The following is a 19453-nucleotide window of genomic DNA, read 5'->3' on the forward strand; positions in this document are numbered from 1 at the left end:
ACACGTACAAGCAAAGCAAATAAGAGGCAAGCATAAAAGAGAGCAGGAGAACACACACACAAAAAAATTATAATAATAGCACATTGACAGTTTTAGATCAGCATGAGAGGCCAATTTAAACCTCTAGACATGATCACTAGACAAAATTCAAAGAAATGCATGTTGGCTTGGCTTCTTTTGCACTGAAACAAATTACATTATAGATGAGATGTGTTGTAGATTGGAGTTGTATTTCCTAATAATTCGATCCTAAATTGTGCCTTTGATCCAGTGGATCCACACTGCTGTCTCTGATTAATGTCTTAGACATGAGACATAAAGGCCTGTCGTTTACTTGAATGTCTAAAATAGGAAACTTTAATCTCATATTTGAAGGAAGATGCTAAAAATATGCTTGAGGATTGATAGTAATAAAGCTGTGTTACAATGCATACTGTTTTGCTTGACGAGGGTCCTGGGTCAAGGTGCACTTGGTTGCCTTGGAGATGGCTTGAGGACCATCAAAGATTCTGTTTCCACTGAGTTTAGGTAGAGAACATTACAAGCTGACAATGAGAAAGAGAGAGTAATAGAGAATATTAGAAGGAGAAAGAGGACATTGATTATTTTTAATGAGGAATATTGAATATAACACTATGAGTTTTATCATCAAACGATAACATTTTTGTTTCGCAAGAATGCATTCAATTTATCAAATGTGACAGTAAAGACGTTGACATTTTCAAACAAATTCTGTTTTTCAGACTTTCTTTTCATCAAGGAATTCTGAAGAAATTTTTTTTATCAGAGTTTCCACAAAAATATTAAATATTCACAACCGTTTTCAGACGTAATAATAAGAATAAATATTTATTGTACATCAAATCAGCATATTAGAATGATTTCTGAAGGACCATGTTACACTGAGACTGGAGTAATGGTTGCTGAAAATTCAGCTTTGCCAATCACAGGAATAAATTAAGTTTTAAAAATGATTAAAATAGAAAACAGTTAAATGAAATAAATTTGTAATAATCTTTCACAGTAGCACTTTTTTACTGTATTTTGATCAATAAAAAGCATAAGAGACTCCATAAAAATTGAATATGGATATTTTTCTTACAAAAACACATCGATTCACTACATTAGGCCATTGTTCACCCCCAGGAGCTGTGTGAGACACTTTTTTTTTATAATGGATGCGCTTTTTATTAAACTTCTTATGGATTGATGGAGTACAAAACCCGCTGAGTTGCATCAAACAGCTTGAAATGCTGATTCTCTTCAGCTGAAGTGTTGTTGTGACTGGCTCGTTTTAGAGATGGAGTGAGAGCAAAGAGAGAAAAGTTTAGGGAATGACTGAAGGAGACGTATCCAGGCCTGTCTCTGAATGGTTGTGGAGAGCAAGGACAGGATGGACGAGGGCTATGGTAGCCACTGCTTTGGGGGCTGGGATATTGACTGATTGGGGTAATATGTTCGGGCTGGGTACCTGTAAAATATATAGCTTGGTCTTGTTATTGGTGACATTGTTATTTTGCGCCACCAATATTCAGCCTCTTGAGCTCCCTCCCAATGAGACTCCGCCCTTTCATCCCTCCAGTGCACAGGCCCCTCCCTCCTAATCCAAAACTCTTTCTCTCTAGACCCCCCTTCCTCAAATCTTGCTTTGGAGGTATAATGCACTGCAGAGTTTAGCTCCAACCCTGATCAAATACACCTGCATGTGATTTTTCTAATGATCCCAAAATCATTGATTGACATTTGTTTGGTATGCTCAGGTGTGTTTGACAAAGGTTAGAGCTAAACTCTGCAGGAAAGTGGATCTTGAGGTCCAGATTTGAGGATCCCTAGACCAATGGAGAGCTTTTATTTCTCTGCCTTGTAAAGAATGGAGGCCAACGTCCTCTAGTAAGTGAGAACAGTCCCTGCAGGAGCATGATGTTGGCGGAGTCGTGCTGTAACGTAATTCTCGGCATGGACTGGAGAGCAGTGACTGAGTAGGAGACAGAGAAGAAGGGATGTTGGCGTGGCACAGAGGGAGGGCAGAGCAATGTAACACAGGACATTCCTCCCCAGAGTAGAATGCACATGTCTGTACAGGACGTGTGTGGGAATGGGAGGACTGTGAGTGGGAAAGTGGCGAATGAAGGTGGGTTTCATGAGTGGGATATGAGTACATGTGCCTAATGGTTTCTGGGCAGGGATGGTGCAGAAATCGCCCTCTCTCCCATAAAAGATCCGGCTGGGATACACAGGAGTCTTGGACTGGCAGCGGCTGCAGGGAAGTGTGTGGTGGTTGGGATGGTGCGTTTATGCAAATGCATGAGGGTTGGTCAGTTCTGGGTCACAGAATGAATGAGTGTGGGAATACGGGTGACCATAACAAGACTGAACGATCTGATCCGGTCTCACAGGAGAGTAGTCGCAATCATCAAGAATTGCGGTTTCTCTCTGTCTTTCCCCGTCTTTGTCCTTCTCTCTTTTTTCTCTTAGAACTTCTCTTAGGATTTGGATTCTCTTAGGATTCGGGTGGTGCTGAGGAGCGAGTGTTTTTTGTGCCAGAATCTTGACAAAGGATGATCTCCTCAAATAAATGATTCTCTGGTTATCAAAAAAAGATTAATTGATAAATTTTAACCCAATATAATATGTTTGTGCATCAATAGATTTTGACTCTAGATTTTGTATTAGTTAATTTATCATTAAATATATATATATTTTAAAGGAAATCGAGTTTAATTAATTATTCAGAAAGGATACATTCAATTCTGGGCTAGACTGGGAGCACATACCCTTCACAATATCCTCAGGTTGATTGTTAAAGTTCTCATACGAGTCCAAGCACACAATAGGATCTGCGGTGTCATAATACACAGATACTCCCGGCTCATTTCCCTGCACTTCTCAAAAGACACACAAAACACACATATAAATTAAGACTGAGCTAACAAATGAAGGCTTGAAAAAGTGCATTTGATAGATGTGTACCTCTCTTTTGTGGCCCAGAAGAAAACAGCAACTCCACTGTGGCGTCTGCAGGGAAACCGTCATCTATATACAAACACGGAAAAACACGAGTCATAACACAGATAACACACTTTATTCCTCTGCTTTGTAATAAGCAGAGGCAATGGAGAAGGCAGTCAAACAAGCAGTGCTGGAAGGTTTTCCCGTGTAAGCATGGCCAAGTTCTCCTTTGCCAAAATCAAGCTGAGACCGATGAACACTACTGGTGTGAAACTGGACTCTGAACACACATTCTCTCTTAGACATGGTGTTAACACTTCACCTAAAGACAGACAGTAAGAATAATATTTTACTGAAGAAAATGTGGTGCTTTTGTGGTAAAAAAAAAAGTAAAGTTATAAAAGTGTTGCTATGCAGATGAGAGGGTTTTAGAGTTTTAGTTGGTGGCTAGGTGGTTAATGGCCCAAGTGTCTATGATATTCTTATCCAGACATACGGCTTGAGCTTTTCACCCTTTTTATTAAGAGATTCACCCCTAAATGAAAATTCTGTCATCATTTAATCACCTTTATATCATTCCACCCATAAGTCTTCAGTTAATCCTTGAAACACAAACATATTTTGAATTAATTTACATTTCTGTTTCTCCATTGAAAGTCCAAGTTACCAAAACATATATAAATGTATAGCATCATAAGACAAATCCATATGAATCAAGTGATTTAATCCAAGCCTTGTGAAGAGAGTCATTTTATATGATGACCAGATTTAATGTGGGCTTTTATTCACATCTAAACAATGATCAACATACATACAAAGAGCAAAATGTGTGTGCTGCATGCAAGAGAACCAATGAGTACATCTGAGCTGTCTACCATTTGTGATTCGCTCTATGTGTGTTTGTTTACATTAGAATAACAGACTAAATTCAATCTGTTCATCATGTAAAGTGATCATATCTCTACACGAGGCTTGGAAAAAAATATGGCACCTTTAAGACCTTTTGTGTCTTCAAAATTTTTAGGAGGGACAGAAACCTGGGTTTCACCTGGGTTTCTTTAAAAATGTGTTTCACAGATTAACCAAAGGCTTATGGGTTTGTAATGACAAGAGGGTGAGTATATTTTGACAGAATTTTGGGGTGAACCATCACCAACCATGTGATGATGTTTATTTCAAATTGTATTTCTAAAATATTTTCTCCCTTCAAAGGAATGGCTAGTGAAGAGGTTATAGGAGAGTCTAATATAACACGAATGTATTCTTGTGAAATGTATGAGTGTTCTTACCAGGATGTCACTCTTCAGCAGTAAAGCTGGTTCAGTATTCACACACAGCGTCTTACTGTTAGGGCCCTGAATATCACTGTAACACAAACAAAAACAAGTTGGCAAAGTATGACACCTCAGTTTTTTTATAGCACAGTCAAGAAAGGACAAGACATGATGAAAAGAAGAGAGGGGAAATGTAATTTGGATACACTGCAAGCCAGAGCTGGTCAGGCAGGTCTTTTAGCTTGATTTAGATAGACTTTGGACACGTTTCAGCCGGACATTCTGGAAGACCAGCTTGTTGACCAGCTAAACCAATATGTCATGGCTGAGAGACTAACTACACCATTTTAGCCAGAACTTATCATCTTAAATCAGCTTTGAGCAGATTAAACCAACAAAATGTTTATTTTTGCAGGGTTGAGCATGCACCACAGGTCAATATATCAGACCAGGCCCGTCGTCAAGGGGGGGCATCAGGGGGCAGTGCCCCCCCAAATGACTTTTTGTGCCCCCCTAAACGTAACGCACAGAACAATTAACCAAACTTGCATTACTGTGCATTCACACCGCCGGCATCGAGAGCGTCAAAGTGGCCGGAAATCATTCATTTTCAATGTAAACCAGCGGCGAGGAGCGGCGCGGCGCGACTTGGCCTTTGAGAGCGTCGAGCAGAGTTGAAATCAAGGCAACTTTATGGTAATGAGCTATGACGCGGTTGGGCAGCAACCAATCGGAACGTAGACGTCTTCCGCTTGAGAGGATTCCAGAGGACGCAGCTCCGATCAAATTAGTTCCCAAGCAAAATAGAGGACAGGTTGATTATTGCTGTTTCGCGTTTGCAGTAATCTATGATGTGTCCCTGTTTGCGTACAGGGACATAAAAAAATAACTAAAAGTGATACGTGGACCAAGGTGTCTGAGATCGTTCATTTTAAGTAAAGGATCTTAATATTTCGTCCACAAAAATATTTAGTGAGATTAATTAATAACGTTAACCTCCTTGTGGTTAGTCTGCATAAGAGCAACTAGTTTCTTTGCTTTACGGCCACTTTCCACACAAATAAAGCAGTCTGGCAACGTCAGAGCGTTCACGAATCTTTCTGCAGTGTCGTGAGAAGAGCGACTAGAGCGACAGCCGACGCCGCCGGTGTGAACGCGCACTTAGGCGTTTAATGTTGATTGTCATTGATTTACATTATTACATTACTAACGTTGTTTCAGCAGAACTTGGCTCACAGGAACAGTAATCACTACAACGGTAACACTAGAAATGCATAACACATTACCTTCAGAAATGATTCAGACGATTCATTATTCAACGCATTATTACACAGAACATAATTTTAAATATAATTATATTCATAAATGACTGTTAAAACATCCCAAAACAGCACCCAAACCTTGCAAAGACCTACCTCATTAATTATTCAAATACAACAGCCAATGGCAAGTCTCCAGCAGCAGACCTTTCAATATGTTATTTTTGTGTTAGTAGTTTTATTAATTCAAATTACAATATGCAGTTTGTGTGTAAGTATATGTATATATAAATCATGCAATTCATTTAGTTAAGCATACAGTATTGTATTGTTTATACGCAATTCCTTTGCGCAGCTGAGCTGCGCGTTGCATGCGATCTCAGAATACATTTTTGGCGGTTTTGGAAATGTTAAGAGACAATAAACAGAGACGTTGAGATCAAACGGTGAAGTATTTTATTTAAATAATTGAAAAAAACAAGACTATTGTGGTCTATTTTAGTTATAGCCTAAAATGGGTTTATGTTATGGTCCGTCTCAGATCATTAAAAAAAGTGTGCCCCCCTATGAAAATTAAATGCCCCCCCATTTGGTTTGTTCTGGCGACGGCCCTGTATCAGACCACTCGCAGTGATCATGTCACAGCTCGGAAAAACATCTCAAACTTAATGAGACTGATAAAACAGCCCTAGTTTCTATTTGCCTGAAGAATAGACCAGCTGTAACGACTGAGAGATCTTCAGAAAGGGAGAGTAACCTGCAACATGCAATGGATAATATGAGGAAACACAGTGAAAGGAATAGTAAACCCAAAAATTCTGTCATTCTTTTCTAACTCCCATGTCGTTCCAAACCTGTATGAATGAACCATGTCGTACAGATTCGGAACGCCATTAGGGTGAATAAATTATGATTTCATTTTTACTTCAACTATCACTTCAACACATTGTAAAATTAAAACATTCATACAGATTTCTGTTGTCCCAAAATACAAAATAAGGACTGGTCAGGAATGAACATGTTACATGTCCTCATTCTGTTGTCACTTTTGATTAATTTAATGATTCCTTGCTGACTAAAACTTAATTTCTAAAGAAAAAAAAAAAAAGTATCGTGTACCCATTGAAAAACGAATTAATGTATGTGAATGTGAATGTGTGTGTGTGTGTAAATGGTACATGTAAGCTGCCACAATCACTCCTTTTCCTTTTAAAGTGACAGGTAAAGAAAAAGGAAGACAGACAGAAGAAAAAATATATACAAATTAATACAAAGTAATACTATTTTTGGGGTTTGCTTTCTATGACAAAAATTTAAATCAAATGTAACTTCTGTCATGATTTAGGTCTACATGTTGGATCAGACTGATTTGGTTAAGTCTAACTCGCTGACTCTTAGCTGGTCACAGAGTTTAACAGCCAACCAGAGGGAAGGATTGAGAGTTACTACTTTTATGACACTTTTATAAGTACTTTCTGTAGCTTTAGTACCAATTGATTGTAACTGCATGGAAAAGACAGTACATTAGTCTAAACTTTTCCATTAGAAATGCAGTCATATGAGTTTGGAATGACTTTAGAGTAAGTAAATGGTGACAGAATATAATTTTTGGATGATCTATTCCTTTAATAAGACTGATGACATTTAGACACTTTAAGCTCTTATATATTAAATATCAAATAACTTCTGATCTCAACTTTGCAATGCAGTACAACCATGTTCTGGGGGTCAGAGTTAAGCCAGTTCTCCATGGTTTTGCACACAGCACATATTTTATTAAGGGATGAGCATGTAGATCAGGCCACCCAAACTCCTCAACCTGATGCAAGGGAATGGGTCATCCCAGAAATACAGAAACAGCAGCATACATCAAAACAAGCAAAGCCATAGATTGATGGCTTTTACATTAATTTTCTTGCAAATCTAGCTAATGAAATAATACATATAAAGCTATTTTTAATAAAACAGCAAGAAGAGACCTTTGGATTAGTCTGCAGATGTCATGAAGTTTCACTGACAGATTTATAAGCTTAGGAGAAGTAAAAGAGACATAAACGTGCTAATTCACATGGCTTTGGATCTCAGCAATGATTTTAAACAGAAATATACCATCTTTGAGGTTAGCACTGTAATGCTGGTCTTCCAGGTCAGACAGGTAGAGGACAGAGATGATATGCTCAGTTATGTATGTCAGGTCAAAGTCATAATGACTGCCCATGAACACTCTCCATTTTGTTTCTACTGTGAAACACACGACAAACACTTTATTTATTTACTAAATTTAAGGAGCAGTACCCAAGTTTTTTTTTTTATTGAGACTGATACAGCACCTGAAAGCTGAATAAACAAGCTTTCCATTGATGTATTGTTTGTTAGGATAGGACTATTACAAATTCCGGAATCTGAGGGTGCCAAAAAAAAAAAAAATCTAAATACTGAGAAAATCACCTTTTTTTAAATGTCCAAATGAAGTTCTTAGCAATGCATATTACTAATCAAAATTTAAGTTTTGATATATTTATGCTAGGAAATTTACAAAATATCTTAATGGAACTTGGATCTTGGATTGGTACAAATATACCTGTGCCACTAAGACGTGGTCCAGGGTCACAAATAAAAAATGTCACCCTAACCGGGATGATTTTTAAACAACCTGAACGTGAGTGATGACAGATTGTTACTTGGGTGAGCTTTTTCTACATAATAATGTTGCTCTTTTCTCTGTCATTCAGAGTTAGCTTCATGAAATCTGCTCTTACCTGGGAGGAATGTTCATCTGGTTTTGAAATGGGGGCTGGAAGGATCAGAATTAAAAAACGTGAATAAAAAGCAGGCGTACTACTTTATAGACATTGCTTTTAAACTGCAATACAAACATATTTAGTAAGTCCTTTAACCTTCCTTTTCTAACATGCACAAAAATATCACTATCATCTAACATAATTACATTGTTTTTTTTCTTGAAGTATATTTTGCCCCAGGACAGGAGAGGATGTCTACAGTGTGTATATTATGGATTGCATCTATTTATATTTAATACATGGGGTCTCTGAGACCACAAACATTGGTTATGTTACATTTCTCATACACTGGAAAATAATTCAACTTGCATTTTGTCAAACAAACTTTATTTAAAAGCTAAACTACTGAATGTGATAAAAGATGACATTACATAAAAAAAAATTAATACAATTGTCATTAGAGTAAACTTAAAAATGTCCTAAAACTAGTTGCTTCTGATTTTTACAGCGCAGTGAAATTTAGTTGATAAACAGTTTAATAAAGTCTAAGTCCAGTTCCCTCAATGTCAAGTCAGCTAAATTAATTAATATAAAATGTAATGTAGATGCCATGGTAAGTCTGTTTTTTTAAGATGTTCATTAAAAAAGCAACTTGAGGTCTCACAGTTAAATGCTGCATTAAATACTGATCCTATAGTCACAAGACATATATTATAAGCATTACTCACTGGAGCTGGCTTGCACTGCTGGAGGATCCTACTGTTGGAAGTTGAAGCTAACATGTTGCTATAACATAATGATAAAATTATATTATAATTCAGACAAAACAAATCCTTTATAAGGGATGAGGAAACACATGGGGTTCACTAACTGTTTTAGCAGGTAACAAGTAATTGCAAGTGATGCAGACACAATCAAACCCTTACACACAATCACTAAACAAACATAAAGATAAATATTAATACATTATATAAACCTTACCTGATTGTATATCTCATGTGTCAGTTACTCTCATTGTTCATTCTTTCTTTTCAGAAGAGAGTCAGTATTTCAGTATTTCTCTTTGTGCCAAACAGATCATCTCACTACAACCACAAATTTATTCTATCTGAAATGAACTTAGTATATTTTGCATTTGACAAAAGCAAAAATAAATTCCTTCTTTCAGGAGCGGACTTACCCATTAGGCAAAGTTAGGCGACTGACTTGGGCCCCCAAAAGCCAATGGCCCTCTAAAATGCCTTTTATACGAGATGTGCATTAATCGCGGACATGCGAACGGTTGCTGTTTACGCTGTTTATTACCATGACAACCATCTGCGTGTCCCAGTTGAATGTGCTTCTTGTGTATCCTGCTCATAGCAAATTAAAATATTCAGCGAGCAGGTGAAAGGAGTTGCACTTTCAGTTAAAACACAGATATGGTACTTCTCTAATTTTACATGCAATTATAGCCGAAATCACAGCACAGCTATTGTCTTTATCTTGTGTGAAGCCTGTTTGATTTGATCAGAAATCTTGGAAGGGAGAGCTGGTTAGTCTTGATGGGTTTCATTTCAGTCACTACACATTCATCCCATTGTTTGACAACAGAAACCATCAATTATATTAATGAAAACAGTTTTTAGCTGCATCAAAATACAGTATATGGCACAGAGAGGCAAACAAATGAGATAATAAATGTACATTTTGCATGTTCAGAAGTGAGCTGCCCTGTCTTGCGAAAATGCAATCAGGTTTGTGTAAGTAAATTGAAAGAGAAGTAATAAGAACCTAGTATTTCTATGATTTTTTTTCATGTGTCTAATAGACATTAACAGGTTCTTTGAAAAACATTCTCTTCATGCTCCGTTTACAACGGTTTCACTAATAATAAACATATATTACATAAAGCATCCATATTTTTCCATGCCCACGTTGATTAGATAAAAAACTTGAAGGCCCAGTTTCACAAACGGGGTTTAGTTTAAGCCAGGACTAGGCCTTGTTTAAATTAAGATGTCTAAGCAACTTTTACAACAAAAAAAAATGCCTTAGCAGAAAGTGTTACAGGTGTGCATCTTGACACAGAACAATGCCACTGACATATTTTAGGATATGTCAGAGCAAGATATTTTCATTTGAGACTTGAGCTCCCTTGAGCTATAACATGTATTTTAGTCTGGGACTAGTTTAAGCCTTGTCTGTGAAACCATGGGGAAAAGTATTAATTTAAGGTACATTTAGAAAAAATGAAATTGCGATAATTCACGAGTTAACTCATGACAATCATGCAATAATGCAATAAATCTCAATTATATATTTTAATTGATTGACAGCCCTAAATTAAAATGACTCAAATAAACCGTAGGCTTATTCTGGGAACTCATCACTGGACTTTCCTCATCAGTATAGGCTATATATTCTTTTTTTTTTTTTACACTTTTGTCGTTTTCACTAATTCAAGTTTTTATATGATTGAACCTCTGAAGGGAACTGATTGTCTTCAGAAAAGTTTGGATCTCATTTTCATTTTACCTGATAAAGTATAATTTATGAGCTGAGCTGTCTTTGTTTACAGCCGTTACCGGGTTACTCTGAGTTCCAAAAGCACCTCCTACTGGCAGAGAATGAATGTGCATTTTCAGTAATCCAGTCTGCAGTTTTTGTTCAGACCAATGTGAAAATTCACCCACATAAATCTGTTTTTAAATAACATAATAATTTATACTTCCAACTCATCCTATTTCTTTTTAAAATGGTTTAAAGGTTCAATTGTGAGGTTTATCATTTTATAATTGATTTTTTTTTTTTTTACTTGTATCTCAACGTTAAATCAATTGCTATTAGGTGGTTTACACCAAGAAATAATAAAAGTGTCCGCTAAATGAATAAATGTAAATGAAAGAATCCCATTATAACATGTACATAAAAAATGTAGAAACCATTGTGCAGCAGCAAGCATCACAACAAAAAAAGCAACCGCAAGGTTGGTCTAGGTAAATGTGTGTAAATGTGTGTCCTATATCTGCCTGGGGCCCCCAATTCACTAAATCTGCCCCTGCCCTCTTTGATGTACTTTTGAAAGTTTCTATACCTTTCTCAGATGAGTCCAGTTTTCTAGAGTTCCTTGCACACACACACACACACACACACACACACACACACACACACACACACACACAAGTGCTCTCCTCTCTTTCTCTCTCTCTTTCTAATCCTCTCACTCTCTGGCAACCACAGAACTCTTCCTCTCTCTCCCCCTCTCTCTCAAACAAGGGCATGCACTGTAAAAAGTATTCAACTAAATGATGCTTATAAAACTGTAAATATGTACTTGATTATTGTAGTTTTATTATTGTAGGTGTTAGTTATGCATAAACTACTTGAATTGGATAACACTTAACAATAAAGTTCCAAAGTTAATGCATTACATAACAATGAGCAATGCATTTGTTTCTGTATGTATTATTTTGTTAACATTGTCATAGTTCATGTTAGCTCAAGTTCATTAAATATTAACATATGCAACATTTAATTTTAATAATGTATTAGTAAATGTGTAAATTAACTTAAGTTAACAAATGATTTATAAGTAATTTTCATCATGCATGTTAACTAGCCAGTATCATATTTGTTTTAAGTCAAACCAACTAGTGAACTGCATAATGCACTTTTCTTAATCAATAACAATTTTTTTTGTATTCTAATGCCATTCATCTTTCTTTGACCATGCACTGGGGAATGAATAATTATGGCTGCATTGCTTTGACGCTTGACATTTTACGTTCAGGCAAGCCATTTACTTAAAATAAGGAGTTAATTGATTAAAACAGTTGCCTTCGTTTTTTGGATTTGATTAACATTGTTTGTTTGTTTATTTGTTTGTTTGTTTTATTGCTGTGCAGAGAAAAAAAGAACAGGAGTAGGAGAAATTATAAGAAATAGAAGGAGAGAAAGAGAGGAACAGGTGTGTAGCGTGTGGAAACACTGATGTACAAAGACACATTATCACTGATGATGAGAATTATTACACAATTTTTTTTCTTCATTTTTCATTTTCTGAATGGTTAAAGCCAAATCAGGAGCTAATCACTGTTTAAACAAAGTTGAGCCATATCCACTTTACTTCTCAATAAAGCATAGAAAAGTAACTGATCTCCTCACATTTCTGATGCACTGCAGTTTTACACTCTGTAAGGACAAAAATATCGATTACATTAATAAATATTGAAGTACATTATGCGTGTTTGGGAGGGGGGCAGAAAGACCCACATGGATAGTCCCTACATTTCGTTAAGCAGTTAATGATACCCCTGAAGAAATGGCTTAATAAACATAATAAAAATGTATTAAATCAAATCTAAAAATGGGTTGGAGATAGGGCTGCACGATAAACCACATGCAATATTTAATGCACATCTTGTCAGTAAAGCTGATTCTGTAATCAGTGGTTAATCTCCATCACCTGTGCGCTTTCGCATGGAGCAGCATTTACTACACAGAGCCGTTGTCCACTTACAAGCTGCACGAAACATGCAAAATATGATATGAAATATGTGGTTTTGTGCAGCTTGTCAGTGAACAACAACTCTGTGTAGTAAATGCTGCTCCATGTGATAGGACACAGGTGATGGAGATTCACCCTAGTTGGGGACAGAAACATCAGCAAATATTAGCTAAGTATAAAAGCAACAGAAGTCAATGTAAAGTCATGATAGTAAAAACTTATGTGTTTTACCTCTGCAGTGCATGCCATGGCTGTCGAGGGCTTGTCTGCAGACAACACAGTGGTGTTTCTTCTTGAAGTTCCTCTCTTTAAAGGAGTGTGAACCCATTTTCCCCAACTACACATGTAAGCACACACACACAAAGCCCTCAAAATTATACAGTAGCAGATATTGAGGGATCTATATGTATGTACATTTGGCAAGAACTAAACCTAAATACATCTGTCAACTACAAACACGAAACTGAAGAGCACTGATCGCACATGTCCACACGCCCACAGTTGTGGTGATATGAAGAGCATAAATCACTCACCAGTATGAAAGCAATGAATGAAAATCATGTTTGTTTTGGGGAATAGTGTGTGATGATAAAAATGTTTTGGGCACAATGAAAAGATATTGCATAAAACAGCTGGATGATCATACTCTGTTCTATTTTATTCTATTTAACTAGATGTTCTTTCAAATTCAACTGTCCATGGTATACTGCCACCAACAAAATCATCAATGGTATAAACACACACACACACACACACACACACACACACATATATATATATATATATATACTGTACATGCACACACACACACACACACACTTTAACTCACTCTGTGAACTGCATTTATAAAAAAATTTTTCATAAAACATCAAATCATATTTTGTAAGACATTTATACTCTTTGGGTTGGTAAGATTTTTAATGTTTAAAGTATCTTATGTTCACTAGGGCTGCATTTATTTAATAAAAAAATACAGTAAAAACAGTAATATTGTGTTAATATATATTTTTAGTAGCCGTTACTCCCGTCTTCAGTCACAGGATCCTTCAGAAATCATTCTAATATATTAATTTAGTGTTCTAGTAACATTTCTTATAATTATCAATGTTAGGAAGCAGTTGTGCTGCTTAATACCATGATAGTTTTTTTCATGATGAATAAGAAGGTCATGACGAATAGAATGTATTGTAAATTAATTTGAAATAGCAATATTTTGTAGCAAGGTAAAAAATAATAATAATTACTGTCACTCTCTATCAATCAAATGTGTCCTTGCTGAATAAGGGTATTAATTTCTTTAAAACATGACTGACCCCAATTCTTTGAAAGCTAATGTAGGCCTTCAAAGCACATTGTGAGGTTTATCCCTTGACGATGCTGCCATCTACAGACTGTAAATGGGAAGTAAACAATCGCTATGCTATATACAAGCATTGTATACCACCTCAAACAATCTAAAGACTTTATAGAAAATATATCTGTTCTACAATAAGAGAGTATGTTTTTAAAAACACATATACAGCAGTTCATTCAAAGTCATAGAGGTTATGTTTGCATAATCTGCACATGTGACCACCAGATATACAACACAGTTATAACATAATTATTTTGTTTTAAATTAATGCATTTATTAGACACTTTTTCCCAAAGTGACTTACAGTGCATTCAAGCTAATAGTTTTTAACTAACATGTTTTCCCTGGGAATTGAACCCACAACCTTGCACTGCTAACACAATGCTCTACCACTTGAGCCACAGGAACACTGTGTTGGAACATGGTTTTAGATAAAGGTCTTTTTCAGCTCTCCACCCTTCTCTCTCTTTCTCTCACTGTCTCCAGATCCAATCTTTGGCTCATAGATAAAGCCTTTCCCTCCACATATCCAACACAGACCAAAATTTCTCCTCATGCCTTCACAGTTCTTCTTCTCCGAGGAGTGCAATTCTAGGTTACTAGAATTCTACCGATGTCATCTGAGCGTGCTATATGACGGAGAGTAAGAGAGAGACTAAAAGAGTTTTCTCACTGTGACTTTTGTTGCCGACATTTTGAAACTAGAGTTTTGCTAATAGGGATTCTCTTACATTCACATAAACACTCACATTCCAGGCAGGAGTAGACAGGAGCAGGTGGGAGGTTCGAGGTATTCTTCCACCATCCCAGAATTCCACCATCTATTGTTAAGCAGTCTTTATGACCACAGAATCCCTAGGAAAGCCATGAGCTTGTTTGTATGCTTGCATGGGTGTTAATCCTGCTATTTGTCTGTGGTTATGGAATATACCAGTAAATTCCTTTTTTATTTCAAGAGCATCGCACATGTCATGTAAGTGTTTTGTCACTGCTTACAATGTGTTATGTGGAAATATTCTATTTACATACATTCTCAATCCTATAAGCTAGTTTTCTAAGAGCACATAAACATACTAAAGCTGCCTGACCCCAAAGAGTCAACTTGCCACCTAATGACGGACATGGAACGTGGACATGGATGTGTTACTGTGAGGGAGCGTGTGTTTGTGTGTGTGTTGGGGGGAGGGGTTCATTGACAGGAATATCCTTTCAGAAAATATTCTTCTCCACAGCAAAAAAAAGAAAAAAAAAGAAAACACAGCTTTACACTTCATATTTCTTTTTCACTTGCAATTAAGCAGTGACAGTAAGGACATTCATAACAGAACCAGTTAATAAAGAGTACTGGATGCTGACATCCCCTAAAATACAAATGTTGATATTGGGGAAAATAAAATAAACACTCTTATGGAATGTCAGGCAAACCACTCCAAGCACTATATAATAATTATATAGCTGTTAATATAAATATATAATTGTAGTCAATTTAAATATACAGCAGAATGTGATTTGTTGTGGCAACATGCATTTTAACATTTCAAGCTGCGTAAAATGAATATGAATGCATTATGAATGAACTTGAATTAACAATATTCTTAAAATGAAACTTGATCAATAAATGCTTTGTTTTTGCTGTTTTTTTTTTTAGTTCACGATAATGCTTTATCTAATGTTAATGAGTGTAACTGTATTGTAAAGTATTACTCTGATAACTTTTATAAAGCACATTAACATTACTACATTACACTAAACAGATTATTAGTTAAAACATTACCAATTGATTAAAAATAACAACTTGTATGTTTTACATGTTCTCCATGGACCCCCAATTCAACAGACCCCTTTCTGAAACTACTGACTATAATGATTCCAAATACTGAATGATTTACAGAAGACATAAACATAAACATTGTGGCAGATCCACACAAACAGACACACAACCCCTAAAGGTTGTATTCCAACATCTCTCCACCATCCATTCCCTACGTCCACACAAAGAGAGCTTTAGGTCTTCTGTTCCTCCTCATCTCCATCTTTCATTGGTAGAATGAGACAACAAAGCATCTGTTCTCCTTCCTCCACATCCGTTTCACTGGCCTTGCATCTGCATGTGTGGGTGTGATACTGAATAAGTTACTGTGAAGCACATGAAACCACAAAAACTCTTCTATGAATAAAACTCCATTCATAATAAAGTTTCTGTAAAACAGGGTGAGTTGTAACATCATTTAAAGGGGGTGTGAAATGCTCGTTTTCACTCAATATCCTGTTAATCTTGAGTACCTATAGAGTAGTACTGCATCCTTCATAACTCCAAAAAGTCTTTAGTTTTATTATATTCATACGAGAAAGATAGTCTGTACCGATTTTTCCCAGAAAAACATGACCGGCTGGAGGCGTGACGTGTGGCCGGAGCTAAACAATCACGAGCGCCAGTAGGCTTTTGCGTTGAGAGCGTTTGGAAGCTGTGACATTACCGTGAGGGAAAAAACATCCAAAACAAACCATGGCTTACAGTCAGATTCAGCGTATTTTTATGATCCAGAACAATTTAACAAAATTTATTTAACAAGAGCAGCATCAGCAACAACGTCTCTATGTGGTATGTACTGAAACTGTATATATTTGCTTAGCGGTTTTGGAAAATGACTAAGTTCCACTATATGTGTTTTTTTTTTTTTTCTTTTTCTTTTTTTTAAGCTGTACATGTGGAAAGTGCAGTTTGATGACAACATCGCATGTTGTTTACTTGATGTGCTTACGCGCCGATAGCTAAGTGAACAACACAGAGATATTTGAAGCAGTTTTACTCACCTCCTGCGGTTCCAACACACGATCGTGACCCTTTTTCGTTGGGACTGCATTATCCTTAAGAAATAAACGATACGCAAATCCGGCGTCAAACTGGGCCTTGTTTGTAAAACAAGCATCTTCGAAATGCAGGGAACAAATAAAAACACTTGCACAACTCCGTTGATGCTCTGTAAAAATAAACTCCATCCACTGGTCCCTTAATGCTGTTTTTTTTTTTGGTAATCTGTGCAGGGTTGTCTTGCCCTGGCAACCAAAAACACACATCTTTTGTGATATTTCACTCTCGCTCTGATCAGTGAACGTCTGTTGTGCTCTCAGTGCTTACTTTTTTAAACTTTGTCCATGTTTAGCATGGGAATCCAACTCTTTAACAGTGTAAAAAACTCAGTATGCATGAAATAGCATTTCACCCCCCCCCCCCCCCCCCCCCCCTTAAATGAATTAATGGACTACGGGGGAGAAGGACCATCTTCCTGAGGCAACAGCAGTTGTAGTAAGACTGTCAAAAATATAAAAGGTTTGTAGCACAAAAATAATTTGAGGTAGAAGAGTTGTCATTTGTCAGAAATTATGTTAATGAAGGTTACAAGACAGATCTAGCATCTTCAGAATCATCTTGTTGAAGATATTCATTTAAATAAATGTTTGCCTAACCCTCCCCACTCTCCCATTTATTTCATAGCTACTTTTCTCAAAATATCTATACATAAGTGTTTGTCAAAAAAACAAACTACAATTTAAAGTAGATTGCATTGTTTAGTTCTAAATAATCATGATGTCATCACAGTATAGCATTTCATATTCTGAAGTGATACTGCATTTCAAATCAATTCAAGGTTTTCTGATTACTGCATAATTATCATACACATATAATGCAGAATTTAGAAACAGTCCATATATTCATTAGATGAGGAACTTTATGACCTCATCTTATGACTACAAGGACTGTTTTTACACGTTTGCACACACAAAACTATTTGAGTGAAATAACAAAGCCAAGAGATTCAAAATACCAAACAAAACAGTTAACAAGATCTACCAATTCATAAAGGTTTTTTGGTTATTTTTTTTTTTTTTTACAGCTGAATGATTAATATATATATATATATATATATATATATATATATATATATATATATATAGAGTCATGGCCAAAAATATTGGCACCCTTGGTACATATGATCATGGATGGCTGTGAAAATTGATCTGCATTGTTAATTCTTGTGATCTTTTATTTTTAATATAATACTCAAAATACTCAAATACTCGCTGGACATAATTATTGGCACCCATGCCTACTCAGAAATGCTTATGAGTAGAATATCTCTGAAGTATATTCCCATTCACATTCACAATTTTGAGCACTCCAGCGTGATTATAAACATGAAATTATCCAGTCATGGCTTCCTGTTTCACAGAAATATAAAGAGGAGGGAAAACAAAACCCAAATTCCCTTAATCATCCATCAAAATGAGAAAAAAAAACAAAGAAAATATATCTGATGTGCAGCAAAAGATAATTGAGCGTCACAAATTAGTGAAGTGGCTTTAAGAAAAGACCTAGAGCAGTGAAAATTCACATTTCTACCATCGGGGCAATAATTAAGAATTTCCAATCAACATAAAATGTTATGAAACTGCCTGGAAGAGGATGTACCTATATCATCCTAATGCACGGTGAGAAGGAGAGTTTGAGTGGATAAAGACTCTCCAAGGATCACAGCTGGAGAATTGCAGAAAATAGTTGTCTCGGGTTCAGAAATCTTAAAAAAAAAAAAAATTGTCAAACAGCACCTACATCAACACGTTGTTTGGGAGGGTTACAAGAAAAATTATCCTAGCTCATCAAAAATCAAGCTCCAGCATATTCAGTTACCACACATGACTGGAACTTCAAATGGACTGGCTTCTATGGTCAGATGAAACTAAAAATGAGCTTTTTAGCAGCAAACACTTATGATGGGTTTGATGAACACAGAGATAAAAAGTACCCTGAATAAAGTGTACAATGTGTACAATGAATACAGCTGTATTTTTAATGTTGTGGGCCTATATTTCTGCTGGAGGTCCTGGACATCTTGTTTAGACACATGGCATCTTTGATTCTATCAAATACCAACAGAGAAAAAAAATCAGTAATTGACTGACTGGGCCATGTTTAGATATTCCAACCATACAATAATCGAAACACAGTCCTCAAAAACAACACAGAAATGGGTCACTGAGCTCAAAACCAAGTTTCTGCTATGGCCATTCCAGTCCTCTGACCTGAACCCTATAGAAAATGAGAGGAGTGAACTGAAGAGGAGAAGCACCAACATGGAGCTGGGGATCTAAAGGGTCTGGAGGGATTCTGGATGAAGGAATGGTCTCTGATCTCTTGTCCGGTGTTCTTTCACCTCATCAAGCATTATTTAGAAGAAAATTTAGACCTGTTAAACTGGCAAATGAAGGTTTCAAAAAGTATTGAATAAAAGGGTGCCAATAATTGTGGCTAATTTGTATTTGAGAAAAAACTTTATCTAATAATGACCTCCCCATTTTAAAATCTTATTATCTAATGAAAGGATACG

General features: G+C 36.2%; 1 pseudogene; it reads right to left on the minus strand.

Annotated features, from left to right (window-relative positions):
• Window positions 1-1199: 1199 nt before the first annotated feature.
• Window positions 1200-13040, minus strand: LOC128015183 (uncharacterized; annotated as a pseudogene).
• Between the last annotated feature and the right edge of the window lie 6413 nt (window positions 13041-19453).

Source organism: Carassius gibelio, chromosome A6 (assembly GCF_023724105.1).
Source record: "Carassius gibelio isolate Cgi1373 ecotype wild population from Czech Republic chromosome A6, carGib1.2-hapl.c, whole genome shotgun sequence".
Classification (NCBI taxonomy): Eukaryota; Metazoa; Chordata; class Actinopteri; order Cypriniformes; family Cyprinidae; genus Carassius; species Carassius gibelio.